Below are 23,232 nucleotides of genomic sequence, written 5' to 3' on the forward strand. Positions count from 1 at the left end.
AGCCACCTGAAGGCTGGTGCCACATGTCCTGGCGTCAGAAGAGCAGGCTGTGTACCTTTTCCTGTCACCCATTACAGGTTACTGCAGATTTCAGTACAGGAATCCCATCAAGGACAAGACCCCAACTGAAGCAGGGGAGAGGTACCACCCTTTTACTTCAGTAGGTTCCTGTCCTGGTTGGGCAGATTTTCCCCTCAGTTGTGCCATCATAGGTGAAGGAAAAAAAATACAGCTTGTAAGAAGAAATTAAAAATTGTTTTCTGAGACCAGTAGCATGTTTGTTAGGATCTGGGGTTGGGCAAGGGCTTATTTTTGCACTCCAAGCTGATTTTATTTATACCATTTTGGGGGGAGATAGTGTTTCGATCCCGTCAGATTTTATGGGAATGTTGCGTTGACCAAAAAATTTGTTCCGAGTTTTGCTTTTTCTTGTTACGCAGTTTACAGATTGGATTAATACCGGTAATTTTGTTTATATTTTGATACATCAGGCGTTTCTGAATGCAGGGATGCCAAATGTTTATTTTTTTTATTTTGAATGGGGCAAAAAAAAAAGGAGAAATTTAAACTTTATTATTTGTACTTGCTTCAGTAGTTTGCTTAGTAGACTAAAAGCTGCAATCACTTGTCCTACACATAGCAGGGCAGAAGTCCTGCTATGTGTAGCAGAAATAATCTATGAATGCTGGCATTCATAGATCTGCAATGCCAAGTATGGGGGTCATGACAACAAACAATCATGGACTGGGGCACTGATGGGAGTGTCTTGTGACACACAAGTTAATGCCATTAGTTTAACATGTTAACAGCCACAAGTGGATCACAATTCCACCAGAGGCACATGACAGCTGATTAAACCAGCTGTCGTGTGGTGAAAGGTGTGCGCAACACCAGATTAAGCATCAAATAAAGGGACACTACCCATGATCTACACCTATAGGCTGTGAAGGGGTTAAGCTTGTTTAAAGCTAGTTCTTGGTAGTGCATAATTCTGTGTAAAAAAAGGACATACACTACCATAAACAGAGAGAAAGTGCACAGAACAATTCCAATGGACATGGCATGATCCGCAAGTGTGGTCAGCCTGTCCAAATAGGATATTTAACCAACGCCAATCAGCAAACATGTAGCCAACTGGATGCCCCTATAAGACTTCAGACAAGGTGCACAGTCACATGCTGCACTCTAGATCTCAATACAAATTCCTTCCATCGCCAGGATCAGTAGATTTAAATCCAGTGGCCCTGGGAAAGGCAATAGATTTGTCAACCTGTATAAATTGCAATATAGATGTTGCTTGGTTTTACCAAAAACATGTTTATTACACTTGCTGCACAAGATCATAAACTAACAAGTCCATCTCCTGAAAGCAGGGGGGGGCATTAGCATGTCAGTCCAAGATGTCATGGGCTGTTCTTCCACAGCCAGAAGGGTGGTCACATCCACGCAGACAGCCAATAGGCCAAAGACTGAAGGCATCTTGAAGATCACACAGGCTGTAGGTTCATCCTTCTCTGGAGTGCTGTGTTTAGTTTGCAGGCCTTGTAAGCAGCAACGGAAGAGACGTTTACTTGGACCTCTGCCTCATCTTTCTCCTTTTACGCTTCAGTCTATAATCAAAAAAAAAAAAAAAAAGTTGTGTTTAGCCATAGCAATCAAAGTCATACATGTTTGGAATTTACAGGCTTTACAGCAGTGTGGAAAGCATGGAACAGTCAGTGAATCAAATACCTGCTGATCCAACTACAGGCAGGCTACAGTGTACCAGGCAAGGTGCAATAGACTGTGGCTTGGTTCTCAAGATTTCCTATTAGTTCTTACATGGTCATACATGGCCTCCCCTCTTAACACTCTCGCACCCCTCCAATCTATTCTAAACTCTGCTGCCCGACTAATCCACCTGTCCCCCGGCCTCTCCCCTCTGTCAATCCCTTCACTGGCTCCCCATTGCCCAGAGACTCCAGTACAAAACCCTAACCATGACGTACAAAGCCATCCACAACCTGTCTCCTCCATACATCTGCGACCTCGTCTCCCGGTACTTACCTACCCGCAACCTCCGATCCTCACAAGATCTCCTAGTCTACTCCCCCCTTATCTCCTCTTCCCACAATCGTATACAAGATTTCTCTCGCGTATCACCCCTACTCTGGAACCCTCTACCACAACACATCAGACTCTTGCCTACCATCGAAACCTTCAAAAAGAACCTGAAGACCCACCTCTTCAGACAAGCCTACAACCTGCAGTTACCACCGATCAACCAAACCGCTGCATGACCAGCTCTACCCTCACCTACTGTATTCTCACCCATCCCTTGTAGATTGTGAGCCTTCGCGGGCAGGGTCCTCATTCCTCCTGTACCAGTTATGACTTGTATTGTTTAAGATTATTGTACTTGTTTTTATTATGTATACCCCTCCTCACATGTAAAGCGCCATGGAATAAATGGCGCTATAACAATAAATAATAATACATCTGGCACATTCAGTACATAGACAGTTGACCAATATTACTGGGCAAACCAGTTAGTGCCTGGATATGTTATTACCCTTTAGAGCAGTGGTCCCCAACTCCAGTCCTCAAGAGCCACCAAAAGGTCAGGTTTTCAAGATTTCCTTAGTATTGCACAGGTGATGGCATTATTGCATGTGCAAGTGATGCAAGTATCACCTGTGCAATACTAAGGAAATCCTGAAAACATGACCTGTTGGTGGCTCTTGAGGACCAGAGTTGAGGAACATTGCTTTAGAGCGTAAGTGCACAAAAGCCAGGTCCTACCAAACATGAAAACTGGGGTCCTGCAAACTACATAAATGGAACAATGGTCACCTGAGTACTACTGCCCCAGTAATTTATGAGATCAATGAACAAGGCTTGGCCATCTTGGTCAGTCCTATTGACAGAGTGCTAACAATTTAAGAGGTCCTGTCACTAGATCTGATGTGGTCAGTTTGTGCTCAGAGTATGCCAGTTTTGTATTTCCACTGAATGCACCATGCCGTTTCAGACACATGGAACTTTGGGGCCACTTTATATGGTTTTCGCTAAGGGAGCAGTGCTCAAGATAATTATGCAGCACAGCATAAAGGGAATCTGTCAGCAGGATCAACTCTCCTCTAAGCAGTTTATATGGCATGCAGGTCATAGGAAGTTGACTAAAATACTTCACCATTTGTGATCTGATGTCTTGACTCCAACTTTCATTCGAAATAAAACCTGGAGGCAGATTCTCAGATCTGTATGTAAGCCCAGAGATCTTAATATATAGTTTACATTAAATAAATGTTGATTCCTCTAGAAGACATTACATCATGTTATCATTTTTTCTTATGACCTGCATGACACTTTAAAAGATGCACAGAACCCAGTGAGCACCATCCCTTTTTAAGACCTTAAACATAGCAATAAGGCCCATATCTCTGGAACCATATAACAGGTTAAAAAACACACAAGCCTCTGCAATCAGCAGAACCTGGCTACTTTTGCCTGAGTGACAGATTCTCTTTAAAGAGGTTGTCCACTACTTTATCATTCATGATCTATCCTTTGGATAGGTCAAAGTGTGACCAACCACCCCCACCAGTCAGCTGTTCTAGGTGTCCAATTGCTGAGCCACTGATATCAGCCATGTGCAGTACCCTGCCGTGGCCACCATCAGAAGACAGCAGCTCCGCAATTGAACAGTTCTGGCTGGTGGCTGCTGCCAGCTGCCACAAAACAGCCCATTGGCGAAGGTGCCAGACCCCAGTGACCTATTCTAAGGATAGATCAATGATTAAGTAGTGGGCAACCTCTAAATTATTTCTCAGAACTCAATGATACTCCAATCTGGAGAACTCTGTAGCACAAGTTAAAGTGAACATGGGCCCTGCTATAATAATAATCTTTATTTTTATATAGCGCTAACATATTCCGCAGCGCTTTACAGTTTTGCACACATCATCATCACTGTCCCCGATGGGACAATGTTCCACCCACAGCAAAAATGTCAGTGGTGCCACTAGTGTGCACACAGCCTGGCCTGCAGTCTTATAGTTGCTCAGTGGGGCAGGAGCTGTAGGCCAGTGACCATTATATGCAGCCATGCAAGACGGGGCAGGAGCTGTAGGCCAGTGACCATTATACGCAGCTATGCAAGACGGGGCAGGAGCTATAGGCCAGTTACCATAATATGCAGCCATGCAGGACGGGGCAGGAGCTGTAGGCCAGAGACCATTATATGCAGCCATGCAGGATGGGGCAGGAGCTGTAGGCCAGTGACCATTATATGCAGCCATGCCGGAGCTGTAGGCCAGTGACCATTATATGCAGCCATGCAGGACGGGGCAGGAGCTGTAGGCCAGTGACCATTATATGCAGCCATGCAGGATGGGGCAGGAGCTGTAGGCCAGTGACCATTATACGCAGCCATGCAGGACGGGGCAGGAGCTGTAGGCCAGTGACCATTATATGCAGCCATGCAGGATGGGGCAGGAGCTGTAGGCCAGTGACCATTATATGCAGCCATGCAGGATGGGGCAGGAGCTGTAGGCCAGTGACCATTATATGCAGCCATGCAGGATGGGGCAGGAGCTGTAGGCCAGTGACCATTATATGCAGCCATGCAGGATGGGGCAGGAGCTGTAGGCCAGTGACCATAATATGCAGCCATGCAGGAGCTGTAGGTCAGTGACAATTATACGCAGCCATGCAGGAGCTGTAGGCCAGTGACCATTATACGCAGCCATGCAGGAGCTGTAGGTTAGTGACAATTATACGCAGCCATGCAGGAGCTGTAGGTTAGTGACCATTATATGCAGCCATGCAGGAGCTGTAGGCCAGTGACCATTATACGCAGCCATGCAGGAGCTGTAGGTTAGTGACCATTATATGCAGCCATGCAGGAGCTGTAGGCCAGTGACCATTATACGCAGCCATGCAGGACGGTGCAGGAGCTGTAGGCCAGTGACCATTATACGCAGCCATGCAGGAGCTGTAGGCCAGTGACCATTATACGCAGCCATGCAGGACGGTGCAGGAGCTGTAGGCCAGTGACCATTATACGCAGCCATGCAGGAGCTGTAGGTTAGTGACCATTATACGCAGCCATGCAGGAGCTGTAGGTTAGTGACCATTATATGCAGCCATGCAGGAGCTGTAGGCCAGTGACCATTATACGCAGCCATGCAGGACGGTGCAGGAGCTGTAGGCCAGTGACCATTATACGCAGCCATGCAGGACGGTGCAGGAGCTGTAGGCCAGTGACCATTATACGCAGCCATGCAGGACGGTGCAGGAGCTGTAGGCCAGTGACCATTATACGCAGCCATGCAGGAGCTGTAGGTTAGTGACCATTATACGCAGCCATGCAGGAGCTGTAGGTTAGTGACCATTATATGCAGCCATGCAGGAGCTGTAGGCCAGTGACCATTATACGCAGCCATGCAGGACGGTGCAGGAGCTGTAGGCCAGTGACCATTATACGCAGCCATGCAGGACGGTGCAGGAGCTGTAGGCCAGTGACCATTATACGCAGCCATGCAGGACGGTGCAGGAGCTGTAGGCCAGTGACCATTATAGGCAGCCATGCAGGACGGGGCAGGAGCTGTAGGCCAGTGACCATTATACGCAACCATGCAGGACGGTGCAGGAGCTGTAGGCCAGTGACAATTATATGCAGCCATGCCGGAGCTGTAGGTCAGTGACCATTATACGCAGCCATGCAGGAGCTGTAGGTCAGTGACAATTCTATGCAGCCATGCAGGAGCTGTAGGCCAGTGACCATTATACGCAGCCATGCAGGACGGGGCAGGAGCTGTAGGCCAGTGACCATTATATGCAGCCATGCAGGATGGGGCAGGAGCTGTAGGCCAGTGACCATTATACGCAACCATGCAGGATGGGGCAGGAGCTGTAGGCCAGTGACCATTATATGCAGCCATGCAGGATGGGGCAGGAGCTGTAGGCCAGTGACCATTATAGGCAGCTATGCAGGACGGGGCAGGAGCTGTAGGCCAGTGACCATTATAGGCAGCTATGCAGGACGGGGCAGGAGCTGTAACCACACTACTAAGCCAAAATGGAAAAAGATCCCAGACCACGTGAGTGACTACGTACCTGCGCATGCGCTTCTTCCTCCACTGAAAAACACAATAATTGAGAGTTAGAAATCACAGGCCGCATCCCGAGACACAGCGCAGCCCCGACCACACAGCACCGGTATATCCATCCGCACTCTGTATCCACCCAGAAGTCGGAGCGCAGCCCCGGGCACTGGTACATCCATCCGCACTCGGTATCCACCCAGAGACACCGCGCAGTCCCGCGCACACAGCACCGTGTAACCATCCGCACACGGCATCCAGAGACACCGCGCAGACCGTAGCACTCCGAACCGGTGTAACAATCCGCACAACACAACAGGACTGCGGCACAGCACCATTGTAACCATCCGCACAAGACTGCGGCACTCAGCGCTGTACTACCACCCACACAGCCTCCGTACACACCACCGCAGCCATTAGCTGCCGCCAGAGCGGTAATAGCGAACGTGGCGGCAGCCGCTGCAAACTTCGTCTCTTACCTTGGCTCTCATCTTGAGAGGACGAGCCTGTGAACAGAGAACACGGTAAGATTAGTGATAGGAGCGGATGGCCGCGTACAAGCAGGGATGGCAGCAGATTCAGAGCAGGCCGCGACCCGGGGGCACAGCAGCAGCACCTACCTTCCTAAGATGGCACCAATGACAAGAGGACGTCACGCTGCCGATCAGCGGTATTTAAAGCAAGCCATCGTGACGTCATATCCGGTTAAGGCGAGCGCACGAGGTGGCTGATGGGAGATGTAGTCTTTTATTTTGCTTTTTTTTATTACCGGATTACTCTTTGCATTTGCTGAAATGTGACCTTGTGCTGAGTATGAGCAGTGTCTAACTGACCTGCTGCCTCACACGTGAGGAGATAGACGCATGTGGTAGTGGTCGTGTGCTGTGTCGTGTTCACACTACTGCATTTATCACATGCGCACCTTAAAGACGGCTCATGACATTTAACCCCTTCTTGACCAGGCCAGTTTTCGGTTTTGCTCTTTCATCTTTTCCTCTCTCTCCTTCTTTCGAGAACTGTATATTTTGTTTCTGTCCATAGACGTAAGAGGTGTTTTTTTTTTTGTGCAGGACGAGTTGTAGTTTTGAATGACACCATTCGCGTTACCAGACGATGTGCTGCAAAAGAAATGCAATTCCAAGAACGAGGCTGAGGTTGGTTTCATAAAGGGAACCGGTCACCCCCTCAGGCGTTTGTAACTAAAAGAGCCACCTTGTGCAGGACTAATGCAGCATTCTGACAATGTGGCTCTTTTAGTTATGCTCCCTGCACACGCTGAAATAAACGCTTATAAATGTGCCCCCTCTTACCGTGAAATCGTCGGGGGCGGGTCTTTTCCCCCTAATCAGATGCAGCACAGCCGTCACTCCGGGCCTGTGTGCGCCGGGCGCAGCCTCCTCTGTGTTGTTTGAATCTGTCCTGGAGCCTGCGCTGTGTTAACCCTTGGGCATGCGCAGTGAGCGCTGCCCATCCTCTGTCCTCATTTGCAGTCTGACTGCGCCTGTGCGGCCGCCCTGCCAGACGTCCCGCCCCGCAGTGTCTTCTGATTTATTCACACTGCGCATGCCCAAGGGTTAACAACACAGCGCAGGCTCTGGGACAGATCAAACAGCGCTGAGGAGGCGGCGCACACAGGCCCAGGCTGACGGCTGTGCTGCGTCTGATTAGGAAGGAAAGACCCGCCTCCCTGGCGATTTCAGGGTATGAGGGGGCACATTTTATAAGTGATTCTTTCAGCGTGTGCAGGGAGCATAACTAAAAGAGCCACCTTGTCAGAATGCAGCACAAGGTGGCTCTTTTAGTTACAAACGCCTTGAGGGGGTGACAGGTTCCCTTTAATCGTCGGTTTCCTATTTGGCGATTTTTTTTTCTTTTCTCTTAGGGTATGTGCACACGATGCAGATTTAGTGCAGAACTGCAGCAGATTTTTCTGCAGCAGAAACGCTGCAGAACTGCACTGTGATTTACAGTACAATGTAAATCAATGTGAAAAAAAAGCCGTGCAGAAAAATCTGCGCAGAAACGCTGCAGATTTCAAAGAAGTGCATGTCACTTCTTTTGTGCAGTTCTGCAGCGTTTCTGCACCCCTCCATTATAGAAATCCACAGTGGTAAAATCTGCATAAAAAACGCACTTGCGGATTCTGCCAGGAGATGCAGATTTAGTGCAGATTTTATGCAGAAAATTCTGCACCAAATCTGCATCGTGTGCACACAGCCTTATAGGTTTAGCAACAAAAAAATAAACATCACAATAATAACATACAATGCAGCGAGGTGCCCTGATGTGAATACACTTAAACACAGCTACTAAAGTTATAAAACTGGCACAAAAATGGGCATCAAAGTGGGCATCGAGCATCGGAGGGCGTTAATCAACGGGTTAAATGGCTTTGGGCCACTCATATCACAGTGTAGACATATAGAACAGGGAGCCCACATGAAAATCAGGTCTTTTCAGCCTGGCCAAAATGGGTTCTGGGGATTAGAACTGGCATCAAAGTGGGAAAACAGACGATTTTTCACAGATTTTAATAAGTGATGTTTTTAAGGGGTTAAATGACTTTGGTCCACTGCTCTCCCACTAAGAATACACAGATAGTGATGCCTTGCATCAAACCCAGGTCCCTCTAGCCTGGCCCAAATGGGTTCTGGGCATCAGAATTGGCATCAAAGTGGGCGAACAGCCAATTTTCACAGATTTGAATAAGTAACTCGTGTTTTTAAAGGGAAGGTGCCACCAGTTTTCTTGTATTTTGTTTTTTTGTGTGAAATTAAGCTTAAAATAGTAATTAAAATGTATTAATGCAATGTTTGCACTGTTTGCAAACATTTCTATATGAAAAATATTATATATTTTTCTACAAATATACATATTTACCACTAGGGGGAGCATTTTCCGTTTTAGACCTCAAGCAGCTATAGTAAGATTTAGCAGCTCTGCCCCAGGGATATTAGAACACCCAAAAGGGGAAGGAAATGGTGATGTCAGCAGTTACTGCCCCAAATTTTCTGCTAACAGTAAGAATGAAGAACAGCATCACAGGGCAGCACCATTTTGTGTGTGACTGCCCTGTGACCTGCTATCACCAGCAGTAACTGCATCAGAGGCACAGCTTGTTTACAGAGGAGCAGAACACAGTGGACTCAGCAGCATTTTTTGTAAATAACATTCTTGCCATCCCCCTTCCCCCACCTTAATCCCTGTCCTGTCAGCTGCCCTTCCTGCTCTCTCTCCAGGTGTCACCTCCCTCTCTGCAGGCTGTGAGTGCAGCTTACTGGAGATCACAGGGACTGTGTGTGAGGGGGAGGCGGAGACAGAGCAGGAGAAGCACACAGGGCAGCGTGTGAGGAGCAGAGGATGTGCCTGCCTGGAGTACAGAGGAGCAGTGAGGGCTTCTTCTGTCCTGCGATGGAGAGCACAGGGCTATAATAAAATGGCAGCTAGTCACACCTACAGCAGTGAGTTGTGCAGCCCACAGAGGCGTGCCCAGCTCACTGCTAATGCTGCTGCAATGTTACAGATAGGGTCCGCGCCGGTCTATTATCTCCTATGTCCATGGGGTGCCGTAATCTGACACGGATAGTGCCCTGCTACTGCTGCAAAACCAAGATGTCAGCCCCCAGTGCATTCTTTAAACTCATATAACACATGAAATCTGTTTCACATGAATTTCAAACTTGCTTATAGCAGCATGTTATGCTACATTACAGTGATTTATTAATGACCTACAAACGCGGTATCTTCCCTTTAAGGGGTTAAATGACTTTGGGCCACTGATCTCACACTAAGAATACACAGATATTGATGCCCTGCATCAAACCCAGATCCCTCCAGCCTGGCCCAAATAGGTTCTGGGCATCAGAACTGGCATCAAAGAGGGGGCAAACAGCCAATTTTCACAGATTTGAATAAGTAACTGATGTTTTTAAGGGGTTAATTGACTTTGGGCCACTGACACCACACTAAGAATGCACAGATAGTGATGCCCTGCATCAAACCCAGGTCCCTCCAGTCAGGCCCAAATGGGTTCTGGGCATCAGAATTGGCATCAAAGTGGGGAACAGCCAATTTTCACAGATTTGAATAAGTAACTCATGTTTTTAAGGGGTTAAATGACTTTGGGCCACTGATCTCACACTAAGAATACACAGATATTGATGCCCTGCATCAAACCCAGATCCCTCCAGCCTGGCCCAAATAGGTTCTGGGCATCAGAACTGGCATCAAAGAGGGGGCAAACAGCCAATTTTCACAGATTTGAATACGTAACTGATGTTTTAAGGAGTTAAATGACTTTGGACTAGGGTTGAGCGACTTTTACTTTTTTAGGGTCGAGTCGGGTTTCGCGAAACCCGACTATCTCTAAAGTCGAGTCGTGTGAAATCGGCCGATTATGGCGAAAAGTCGGGGATTGACCAAAACACGAAACCCAATGCAATGAGAATTTTTTTTTTTTCCTCTCTCTCTCTCTCTCTCGACTGCTAAGTCTTCCGGGTAATTTCGCAATGCATCGCTGGGAACGGAAGATTGGCGGCAGGTGCGAGCGGCTCGGCGGACAATGGAGGGTGAGCATAGCAGGTTTTTTGTTTTTTTAAATTATTTTTAACATTACATTTTTTTACTATTGATGCCGCATAGGCAGCATCAATAGTAAAAAGTTGGGGACACACAGGGTTAATAGCGGCGGTAACGGAGTGCGTTACCCGCGGCATAACGTGGTCCGTTACCGCCAGTATTAACCCTGTGTGAGCAGTGACCGGAGGGGAGTATGCGGGCGCTGGGCACTGGGCAGTGACTGCGGGAAGTAAGGAGCGGCCATTTTCTTCCAGACTGTGCCTGTCGCTGATTGGTCGTGGCTGTTTTGCCGCGACCAATCAGCGACTTGGATTTCCATGACAGACAGAGGCTGCGACCAATGAATATCCGTGACAGACAGACAGACAGAAGGACAGAAAGACAGAAGTGACCCTTAGACAATTATATAGTAGATGTTTTACACAATAAAACTTTTATGGAAAAAAAAAATTTATTTATTTATTCTGCAGTGTCTGTCTTTTTAAGCGTGGATAAAAGAACAGTCAGCCACAGTTTTGTGCACCTCTTGAAAAGAAGAACACCACTGAACAGGAGCCAAATGATGTCCGGAGTAACTCTCCTGCCTCATTATAGTGAATGTTTCCCTAGGACGTTTCAGCTGAATCACGTCATTTGGAGATTTAGATGGAAACCCTAATGTAAGTGCTCAGCATAGATCACAGGATAAATGTGATCTGAAATGTTATGTAAAATTCTTCCAACAAAAGCTTCAACTCAATCCATAAAAAAGCAAGTCCCCACTCAAGTCCATCAATGGAAATATAGGGGGCGTCCACGCTACTTATAGCAACAAAGGTTCTGAAAAAGCTAAATGTCTTTCTCCCTTCTGAGCCTCCCAGTGTACCTAAACCACAGTTAGCATCCACATTTGGCATTTCTGTAGCAATGAGAGCCCACAATCTATGGGCACTGCAATGTACAGGCACTACACTAGCAGATTTGCAATTTTCACTCAAAATCCACTGCTGCTTGTTTCCAGCAAACACCCATGGAGTCAAAATAGTCATTGAATCTGTAGATAAATTCTCACAGGTATATTTTCCAAAATGGGGTCAGTTGAGGGGTATTCTGCTCTTCTGGCATTTAGGGCTCTGTATATAGAGTCTGCAAACTATTTTACGATAACTTGTTCTCCAAGAGTCAAATAGCGCTCTGTTCCTCCCGAGTTTTGCTGTGTGGCTAAGCAGTACTTTACCACCACATTTGTGTGACAAATTTTGGTGTAATTTTAACCCATTTTCTCTGTGTAACAAAGTAAAATCTGGGGATAAAACTATTTTTTTGTGGTAAAAATGTAATTATTTTTTTCTTCACCGACCAATGTTATAAAATTATGTGACACACCTGTGGTGTCAATATGATCACTGCCCCTACAGTGGGTACGGAAAGTATTCAGACCCCATTAAATTTTTCACTCTTTTGTTTCATTGCAGCCAACCTAAACCCAATTGAACATCTCTGTAGAGACCTGAAAATGGCTGTCCACCAACGTTCCCCATCCAACCTGATGGAACTGGAGAGGATCTGCAAGGAAGAATGGCAGAGGATCCCAAATTCCAGGTGTGAAAGACTTGTTGCATCATTCCCAAGAAGACTCATGGCTGTACTCATCTCTCACCCACAAAGCCCTCCACAGTTCTGCACCGCCTTATATCTCCTCTCTCATCTCCGTCTATCGCCCTACACGTGCCCTCCGTTCTACAAATGACCTAAGACTAACATCCCCCGTAATCCAAACCTCGCACCTCCGTCTCCAAGATTTCTCTCGTGCTGCGCCAGCTCTCTGGAATGCACTTCCCCAGACGATCAGACTGATACCTAGCCCCGACCTATTCAAACGCGCTTTAAAAACCCATCTCTTCAGACAAGCCTACCACATCAACTACTCAGTAAACTAACTTTTCCCTGTTCCCTCCTTCCAAATATTATTCTGAATCTGCACCCTACTATTCATCTGTCTCCCCACCCTCCATGCACATGATAACTGCACTTGATACTTGACTATTGCACTTAAACACACGGGCTGATGACCGGATCATGCAGCATTATATGAAAATCCCTATTTATTATAATTGCCAGACCAGAAATAACAAGCACTTTTCACCTATTGTGTCCCCCCATTTCCTTGTAGATTGTAAGCTTGCGAGCAGGGACCTCACTCCTAATGTCACTGTTTAAATTGTCTTAACTTGTATTGAATTTATTGTCTGTACATGTCCCCGCTTAATTGTAAAGTGCTGCAGAATATGCTGGCGCTATATAAATAAAAATAATTATTATTAGCTCAAAAGGGTGCTTCTACTCAATACTGAGCAAAGGATCTGAATATTTATGACCATGTGATATTTCAGTTTTTCTTTTCTAATACATTTGCAAAAATTCCTACATTTCTGTTCTTTTTCCAGTCAAGATGAGGTGCAAGTGTACATTAATGATAAAAAAATTAACTTTTTTGAATTTACCAAATGGCTGCAATGAAACAAAGAGTGAAAAATTAAAAGGGGTCTGAATACTTTCCGTATCCACTGTATAGATGAATTGAGAGGTGTAGTTTGCAAAATGAGGTCACTTATGGGGGGGTTTCTGTTGTTCTGGGACCTTAGGGTCTCTGTCAATGTGACATGGCACCCTAAAATCATTCCATAAGAATCTATACTATATAAGAATCTTCTTCCCTTGTGAGCTTTGCACTGTGGCTGAAAAGTAGCTTTTGCCACGCTGACTGTCTTTGGTAAGGAAGGGGGGCCTCAAACCATCCCTGGAACTGCGATCCAAACTATCCCTGTCCCGGGGGTATTCTTAAAGGTAGAGAGGTCTGAGTCTCCAACCTTATTATACTCCTGTTAATATCCTAAGCTGCCCCCTCTCCCAGGAGGCCTGGGACCAGGAGCGGACGTACCGCATGTGCAGCTGGTGCTACTGCATCGGGGTGGGGGTGGGGGGTGGTGAAGGAGGGCCCCTGCAGGGTGGCAAATACTGAGTACAATCTGGCCTGTTTATCCGGCTCCAGGGCTCCATTGACCAGATTGCGCTTATGTATGTTGGGCAGGGAACGATCCCTTCAGCTCTGCTGCCTACAGGAGAAAATGGCAGCGGAGCTGCAGAGATCAGTGCTCTGCTTCCTGCCCTCGCTTCCTGTCTGACACAGCAGTGCAGCTGGATGACGTAAGTATTCAGTGCGCTTCTGTGTCAGACATAAAGCTGCCGGTGATGACGATGGTGTGGAGAGGTGAGTGTGTATGTATGTGGTGGAGATGTATGTGTATAGGTGGTGATGTGTGTGTAATGTGCAGAGAAGTGAGTGGTCTGTGGGTGTGTGTGTGTGTGTGTGTGTAGGTGGTGGAGAGGGCAATGATGGGGGTGGTGGGGGAGAAAACCATGATGGAAGTGGTGGAAAGGGCAATGATGGAGGTGGTAAAAAAGATAATGATGGTGGTGGTGGAAAGGGCAATAATGGGGTGGTGGGGGAGAAAGCAATGATAGAGGTGGTGGAAAGGGCAATGATTGGAGTGGGGGGGAGAAAGCAATGATAGAGGTGGAAAGGGCAATGATTGGGTGGTGGGGCAGAAGGCAATGATGGAGGTGGTGGAAAGGGCAATAATTGGGTGGTGGGGGAGAAGGCAATGATGGAGGTGGTGGAGAGTACAATGATGTGATTGGAGGGGGAGAACAATGATGGAAGTGGTGAAGAGTAATGATAGAGGTGGTGGAAAGGGCAATGATTGGGTGGTGGGGCAGAAGGTAATGATGGAGGTGGTGGAAAGGGCAATGATTGGGTGGTGGGGGAGAAGGCAATGATGGAGGTGGTGGAGAGTACAATGATGGGAATGGAGGGGGAGAACAATGATGGAAGTGGTGGAGAGGGTAATGATGGAGGTGATGGAGAGGGCAATGATGGAGGTGGTGGAGAGGGTAATGATGGAGGTGATGGCGAGGGCAATGATGGAGGTGATGGGGTGGGCAATGATGGGGTGGTGGGGGAGAAAACAATGATGGAGGTCGTGGAGAGGGCAATGATGGAGGTAGTGGAGAGGGCAATGATGGGGGTGGTGGAGAAGGCAAAAATGGAGGTGATGAGAGGGCAATGACGGAGGTGGAGGAGAAGGAAATTATGGAGGAGGTGGAGGATCAGGCAATGATGGAGGTGGTGAAGAGTACAATGACAGGGTTGGAGAATAATGATGGAGGTGGTGGAGAGGGCAATGATGGAGGAGGTCAATGATGGAGGTGGTGGAGAGGGAAATGATGGAGGTGGTGGAGGGGGCAGTGATGGAGGTGATGGGGAGGGCAATGATTGGGGTGGTTGAGAGGGCAGTGATGGAGGTGGAGAGGGCAATGATGGGGTGGTGGAGGGGACAATGATGGAGGTGATGGGGAGGGCAATGATTGGAGTGGTTGAGAGGGCAATGATGGAGGTGACGGAGAGGGCAATGATGGAGGTGAGAAGACAATGATGGGATGTGGGGGATTGGGATGGGAAGAAGGGGGACTTTTAATGGACTTATTAACAGGAGGAGAGGGAGGAGGACATTAGATATGAATGTAAAATGAAATGGGTGGTGGAGAAGGGTGCTAAGCCCCTGATAGCATCCTCCTCCATCTCACAACTCATTGTGAAGCTATTGGGAACTTGAGAGAGAAGGCAATAAGGTGCATAGGACTGTTTATAATGAACTGAAAGGTAGGGAAGATGCTGCCAGGGACTTGTAATGAATTGGGAGGAGGTGAAGGATGCTCAGTACCTCATAGCGTCTTCCCTCATCCCCAAATTCGTTATAATGCTATCAAGTACTTATAATGAATGATGGGGACACAGGACAGGACTAAGGCTATGTGCACATGTTCAGGATTTGCAGGAGAAAATTCTGCATATCCTAATGTTTGGCAGGAAGAAAGTGGCGTTAAATACATTAATTGTTTTTCCACATTTTTGCCATGCTTTTGTTACATATTTTTCCCCATTAGTACGGGAGAAATATACTGCAAGAATTGACATTAAGCAGATTTTAATCTACTACAAATCTGCAAGGAAAAAATATGCAACGTGTGCATGAGACTTCAGGAATCTCATTCACTTCGCTTGTACTGTAAAACCTTGCGTACTTTCCGTGTGCACAAAGCCTTACAGTTCATTGAGGAGAGTCACCGACTAAATAATTTATATGAATGGGCGGCAGAGATTATAGTTAATGGGGGGCACAGCGCTGCTTATCACTTTATATTTTTAATGGTGCATAGCTAATAGTATATTAAAGGTGGGGTACGTATCTGTATTCAAGGGGAGACACATGTATGTATACAATGTATGTGACCTTATTATTTTCAGGGCTGCGACGATCATCGTAGCAAGATGAGCCGTGGCTGGGAGATGTGGACATGAAGGTCTGGCCAGATGGAGAAGATACAGGAGAAATAGGCTCTAGTCAGACGAGATGTCAGCGGTAAGTGCCTGGATGTAAATATTATTCTGCATCTCCACTGAAATGCTAGGAGAAATGCAGAGAAACAAAGAAAACCCTATATTAAGGATCACCAATCTAACCCAAGAAGAGGTGCAAGACCGGGTAAATAAGATTAAAATAGATAAATCTCCGGGTCCAGATGGCATACACCCATGAGTACTAAGAGAACTAAGTAATGTAATAGACAAACCATTATTTTTTATATTTAGGAACTCTATGGCGACGGGGTCTGCTTCACAGGATTGGCGCATAGCAAATGTGGTACCAATATTCAAAAAGGGCTCTAAAAGTGAACCTGGAAATTATAGGCCAGTAAGTCTAACCTCTATTGTTGGTAAAATATTTGAAAGGTTTCTGAGGGATGTTATTCTGGATTATCTCCATGAGAATAACTGTTTAACTCCACAACTGTTTAACTCGCAAAATCAACAGACAGCCCTGGCACAACAGCCTGACCAAAGAACTGAGGCGAGCTTCCAGGGCTGCTGAGCGCAGATGGAAAAGATCCCACTCCAAAGAGCACTTCATTGCATTCAAACAGTCCCTCACTACTTTCAAGACCATACTCGCCACAGCTAAACAAACCTACTTCTCATCTCTCATATCCTCCCTGTCTCACAACCCTAAACAGTTATTCAACACCTTCAATTCTCTCATCCGTCCCCCAGCACCTCCTCCCTCCCCACTCATCTCAGCTGAAGACTTTGCCTCATTTTTCAAGCCGAAGATTAATAACATCAGAGACAGTTTTGGTCAACAACCCCCAGAGCCCTTCCTCCCGACTTCCCAGCCCTCCACCTCCAAAACCAACTTCTCCACCATTACAGAAGATCGACTCTCCACTCTACTCTCAAGATCACATCTCACCACCTGTTCACTTGACCCGATCCCATCCCACTTCATCCCAAACCTTACCACAGTCTTCATCCCAACCCTAACCCATCTCTTCAACCTATCACTAACAACTGGTGTTTTCCCCTCAAGCTTTAAACATGCCTCCATCACACCTATCCTCAAAAGCCCTCTCTTGACCCATCCTTTGCATCTAGCGTTTTCCCCTCAAGCTTTAAACATGCCTCCATCACACCTATCCTCAAAAGCCCTCTCTTGACCCATCCTTTGCATCTAGCATTTTCCCCTCAAGCTTTAAACATGCCTCCATCACACCTATCCTCAAAAGCCCTCTCTTGACCCATCCTTTGCATCTAGCGTTTTCCCCTCAAGCTTTAAACATGCCTCCATCACACCTATCCTCAAAAGCCCTCTCTTGACCCATCCTTTGCATCTAGCATTTTCCCCTCAAGCTTTAAACATGCCTCCATCACACCTATCCTCAAAAGCCCTCTCTTGACCCATCCTTTGCATCTAGCCATCGCCCTATATCACTTCTCCCCTATGCCTCCAAGCTACTGGAACAACACGTCTACCTTGAACTGTCCTCCCATCTCTCTTCTTGCTCCCTCTTCGACCGCTTACAATCTGGCTTCCGGTCACACCACTCCACTGAAACTGCCCTAACTAAGGTCACCAATGACCTCTTAACCGCCAAGAGCAAGCAACACTACTCTGTCCTCATCCTGGACCTGTCGGCTGCCTTTGACACAGTGGACCATTCCCTATTATTACAGACCCTCTCATCCCTTGGCATCACAGACTTGGCCCTATCCTGGATCTCATCATACCTAGCAGACTGGACATTCAGCGTCTCCCACTCACACACCACCTCACCTCGCCCCCTATCTGTCGGAGTCCCACAAGGTTCAGTCCTAGGGCCCCTGCTCTTCTCCATTTACACCTTTGGCCTGGGACAGCTCATAGAATCTCATGGCTTTCAGTATCAACTCTATGCTGATGACACACAGATATACATCTCTGGACCAGATATCACCTCCCTACTAACCAGAATTCCACAATGTTTGTCCACTATTTCATCCTTCTTATCTGCTAGATTTCTGAAACTTAACATAGACAAAACAGAATTCATCATCTTTCCCCCATCTCACGTGACCCCCCAACGAACCTATCCATTACAGTAAATGGCTTCCCAGTCTCCCCAGTCCCACAAGCTCACTGCCTCGGGGTAATCCTTAACGCTGATCTCTTCTTCAAACCACATATCCAAGCCCTTTCCACTCCCTGCTGACTTCAACTCAAAAATATTTCACAAATCCGTTCATTCCTCAACCAAGAATCTGCAAAAACCCTAGTCCATGCCCTCATCATCTCTCGCCTTGACTACTGCAACCTCCTGCTCTGTGGCCTCCCCTCGAACACTCTCGCACCCCTCCAATCTATTCTAAACTCTGCTGCCCGACTAATCCACCTGTCCCCTCGCTATTCCCCAGCTTCTCCCCTCTGTCAATCCCTTCACTGGCTCCCTATTGCCCAGACACTCCAGTACAAAACCCTAACCATGACGTACAAAGCCATCCACAACCTGTCTCCTCCATACATCTGTGACCTCGTCTGCCGGTACTTACCTACACGCAACCTCCGATCCTCACAAGATCTCCTTCTCTACTCCCCTTTTATCTCCTCTTCCCACAATCGTATACAAGATTTCTCTCGCGTATCACCCCCTACTCTGGAACGCTCTACCACAACACATCAGACTCTCCCCTACCATCGAAACCTTCAAAAAGAGCCTGAAGATCCACCTCTTCCGACAAGCCTATAACCTGCAGTAACCACTGATCGACCAAACTGCTGCATGACCAGCTCTACCCTCGCCTACTGTATCCTCACCCATCCCTTGTAGATTGTGAGCCTTCGCAGGCAGGGTCCTCTCTCCTCCTGTACCAGTTATGACTTGTATTGTTTAAGATTATTGTACTTGTTTTTATTATGTATACCCCTCCCTACATGTAAAGCGCCATGGAATAAATGGCGCTATTACAATAAATAATAATAATAATAATAACAGCATGGGTTTATGAGGAATCGCTCCTGTCAAACCAATCTAATCAGTTTTTATGAAGAGGTAAACTATAGCCTGGACCAAAACGAGTCATTGGACTTGGTATATCTTGATTTTTCCAAAGCGTTTGATACCGTGCCACATAAGAGGTTGGTACACAAAATGAGAATGCTGGGTCTAGGGGAAAAAGGGTGTAAATGGGTAAGTAACTGGCTTAGTGATAGAAAGCAGAGGGTGGTTATAAATGGTATATTCTCTAACTGGGTCACTGTGACCAGTGGGGTACCGCAGGGGTCAGTGTTGGGACCTATTCTCTTCAACATATTTATATTTATATTTGCAGGTGATACAAAACTATGTAAATCAGTCAATACAAGAGAAGATAGTATTCTGCTACAGATGGATCTGGATAAATTGGAAACTTGGGCTGAGAGGTGGCAGATGCGGTTTAACAATGAGAAATGTAAGGTTTTACACATAGGAAGAAGGAATCAATGTAACCATTGTACACTGAACGGGAAACCACTGGGTGAATCTGACAAGGAGAATGACTTGGGGATCCTAGTTAATGATAAACTTACCTGGAGCAGCCAGTGCCAGGCAGCAGCTGCCAAGGCAAACAGGATCATGGGGTGCATTAAAAGAGGTCTGGATACACACGATGAGAGCATTATACTGCCTCTGTACAAATCATTGGTTAGACCGAACATGGAGTACTGTGTAGTTTTGGGCACTGGTGCTCAGGAAGGATATAATGGAACTAGAGCAAGAACAAAGGAGGGCAAAATTAATAAAGGGGATGGGGGAACTACAATACCCAGAGAGATTAGCAAATTTAGGATTATTTAGTCTAGAAAAAAACAACTGGGGGGCAATCTAATAACCATATATAAGTATATAAGGGGACAATACATATATCTCTCCAAGGATCTGTTTATACCAAGGAAGGTGATGGTCACAAGGGGGCATTCTCTACATCTGGAGGAGAAAAGGTTTTTCCACCAACATAGAAGAGGATTCTTTACTGTTAGGGCAGTGAGAATCTGGAATTCCTTGCCTGAGGAGGTGGTGATGGCGAACTCAGTTGAGGGTTTCAAGAGAGGCCTGGATGTCTTCCTGGAGTGTAACAATATTGTATCTTACAGTTATTAGGTTCTTTAGAAGGACGTAGATCTGGGGATTTATTCTGAGGGAATATAGGCTGAACTGGATGGACAAGTCTTTTTTTTTTTAGCCTTGCCAACTATGCTACTGTGTCAATATACGAAAACGTGGAAACTCCAGCTCAAAAAATGGTGAAAATCTTTATTAGTCCATCTTCATTTAAAAGGACATCCTTACAGGTTACTAAGGACACCGGTGGTTACATGAATGTAGGCAACGCGTTTCGATCACGCAGGATCTTATTCATGCCCATATACATTCCACGTTTGGTCTTGCTTATATATATATACTATGGACCTATCACATATTCCATTGAAATCACATGACAAATAGACAGGTCCTGCAGGTCACTGCTGCATAAATTCTATCGCAAGACAAAGCGGAAAATAGCAGAAAATATATACAAATCGTAAATACTAATATAAAATATTAACAATGATAATATAAAATGTCATTCCTTCTATTTTGACCCCAAAAAGAGAAATGGGAAACTAAATTTTAGCCACTATACCAGAGTCACATGATGGTGCATAAGGTCCTAAAGACCGCAGTCAAATGAGCTTAAATACAGGAGACATGTATAGAAATAGCATCAAAAAAATTCTTATAATAAAGATATTAACAGTAATGATACAAAATTTCATTTCTTTTATTAAGACCTGCAGGGGAACGGGTATTTAAATTATACATCCAAAAGGCTTCTCTGGTAAGTAGCCGCCTTTTAGTGTCACCTCCACGTCTATGTGAGTGAACTTTTTCAATACCCTGAACTTTTAACGTTTTAATGTCTCCCCTATGTACTGTATTAAAATGTTTGGAAACCATGGATACATTCCTGGTGGTAAAATTAGAGATATTAGCGTCTCTGATATGTTCCGTAATGCGCGTTTTAAGTTTACGTGTTGTGCAGCCTATATATGCTAATTGACAGGCTGTGCACTCCACTTTATATACTACATTTTTTGTATGGCAATTGATATAGTTATTTATTTTATAACTCTTATTTTTTTCTGAGTTCGTAAATGTGTTCCCAGTTATAGAGTGTGCACACGTACTACACACTGTTGTGCCGCATTTAAAGAAACCTTTATACTCCAACCATGTACTCCCTTCAGGTTTAATTGTAATAGTATTTGGAGCAACAATATCCCCTATAGTTTGAGCTTTTCTTGCAACCACATTAACTCCATCCTTCAGGATATCCGTAAGAATATGATCCTCATAGAGGATGGGTAATCTATTATTAATAATATTCTTAATTTGTCCAAATTGGGGGCTGTACTGAAGACATACATGGGGCTTATTATTATAATTGTGTCTCGCAGATAGGTTATTTTTATTTGATGTTAATAAATCATCCCTGCATTTCTTGTTCACTATTTTTTTGGCCCTATCAAGCGACCAATACGGATATTTACGGTCACTGAATTTTTTCTTTAAATCCCCATATTCCTTGAGTCTGTCTTCCTCCCTACTGCAATTACGTTTAGATCTGGTGAATTCGCCAACTGGTATAGCTTTGATTGTGTGAGCAGGGTGACTGCTAGCAGCATGCAAGATAGTATTCCCACTTACCGGTTTAATGTGCGTCTTACTTACAATGAATTCACCATTTATACCGCACAGGTCAAGATCCAAAAATGAGATACTGCAAGGGTCCCAGACATAAGTGAACTTTATACCAAAGTTATTATTATTTATATATTCTACAAATCCCGGTATGGCAGACAGATCGCCCCCCCAAATAATGAGGGTGTCATCGATGTATCTGCCATACCAGGAGATGTAATCAATGAATGGATTACTGGCTGAGTAAATATACTCCTGTTCCCATAAAGCCATGGTTAGATTAGCCAAAGATGGGGAATATTTCGCTCCCATTGGAACTCCTGATGTTTGGACATATATCTCATCCCCAAATGTGAACACATTATGTTTCATAAGAAAAGATATAACCTGTAAACAGAAATCAATTAAATTCTGAGAGTAATCTCCACATTCAGTGAGGTGAAATTGTAAGGCTCTTATTGCCACCTCATGTGGTATACTTGTATACAAAGATACAACATCACAACTGAGCCATGTGTAACTTTGTTCCCATTTTTTATGTTTAAAGATTTTCAATACTTCTCGTGAGTCCTTAATATACCCTGGCATTCTCAATACCAAGGGCTGAAGCAAAGAGTCCACCCATTCACATAGATGTTCCAGACCTGATCCAATACCCGAAACTATAGGACGCATTGATGGAAAGCCATCCCTTTTGTGCACCTTTGGGAGGCCATACATAACAGGAAGTTTTGGGTATTGTACGTAAATATAATCTGCTTGTTTTTTGTCTAGCACTGCCAAACTAAAGGTACCGTCACACTTAGCGACGCTGCAGTGATACCGACAACGATCCGGATCGCTGCAGCGTCGCTGTTTGGTCGCTGGAGAGCTGTCACACAGACAGCTCTCCAGCGACCAACGATGCTGGTAACCAGGGTAAACATCGGGTAACTAAGCGCAGGGCCGCGCTTAGTAACCCGATGTTTACCCTGGTTACCATCCTAAAAGTAAAAAAAAACCAAACACTACATACTTACCTACAGCCGTCTGTCCTCCAGCGCTGTGCTCTGCACTCCTCCTGTACTGGCTGTGAGCACAGCGGCCGGAAAGCAGAGCGGTGACGTCACTGCTCTGCTTTCCGGCTGACCGACGCTCACAGCCAGTACAGGAGGAGTGCAGAGCACAGCGCTGGAGGACAGACGGCTGTAGGTAAGTATGTAGTGTTTGTTTTTTTTTACTTTTAGGATGGTAACCAGGGTAAACATCGGGTTACTAAGCGCGGCCCTGCGCTTAGTTACCCGATGTTTACCCTGGTTACCAGTGAAGACATCGCTGAATCGGTGTCACACACGCCGATTCAGCGATGTCTGCGGGGAGTCCAGCGACCAAATAAAGTTCTGGACTTTCTTCCCCGACCAGCGACAGCACAGCAGGGGCCTGATTGCTGCTGCCT

The 23,232-nt window shown here is 45.9% G+C and overlaps 2 long non-coding RNA genes across 2 annotated transcripts; one reads left to right on the forward strand and one right to left on the reverse strand.

Annotated features, from left to right (window-relative positions):
* Nucleotides 1-1,297: 1,297 nt before the first annotated feature.
* On the reverse strand, nucleotides 1,298-6,766 carry LOC138670770 (uncharacterized). Its single transcript, XR_011319379.1, has 4 exons — nucleotides 6,707-6,766; nucleotides 6,566-6,592; nucleotides 6,100-6,122; nucleotides 1,298-1,610 (listed from the first exon to the last, which is right to left on the reverse strand). It is a non-coding gene; the product is annotated as an uncharacterized lncRNA (long non-coding RNA).
* A 79-nt stretch (nucleotides 6,767-6,845) lies between these two features.
* LOC138670771 (uncharacterized) lies at nucleotides 6,846-12,969 on the forward strand. The gene is made up of 4 exons (XR_011319380.1): nucleotides 6,846-7,240; nucleotides 10,576-10,654; nucleotides 11,135-11,323; nucleotides 12,119-12,969. It is a non-coding gene; the product is annotated as an uncharacterized lncRNA (long non-coding RNA).
* The last annotated feature ends 10,263 nt before the right edge of the window (nucleotides 12,970-23,232 follow it).

Source organism: Ranitomeya imitator, chromosome 3, assembly GCF_032444005.1.
Source record: "Ranitomeya imitator isolate aRanImi1 chromosome 3, aRanImi1.pri, whole genome shotgun sequence".
Lineage (NCBI taxonomy): Eukaryota > Metazoa > Chordata > Amphibia > Anura > Dendrobatidae > Ranitomeya > Ranitomeya imitator.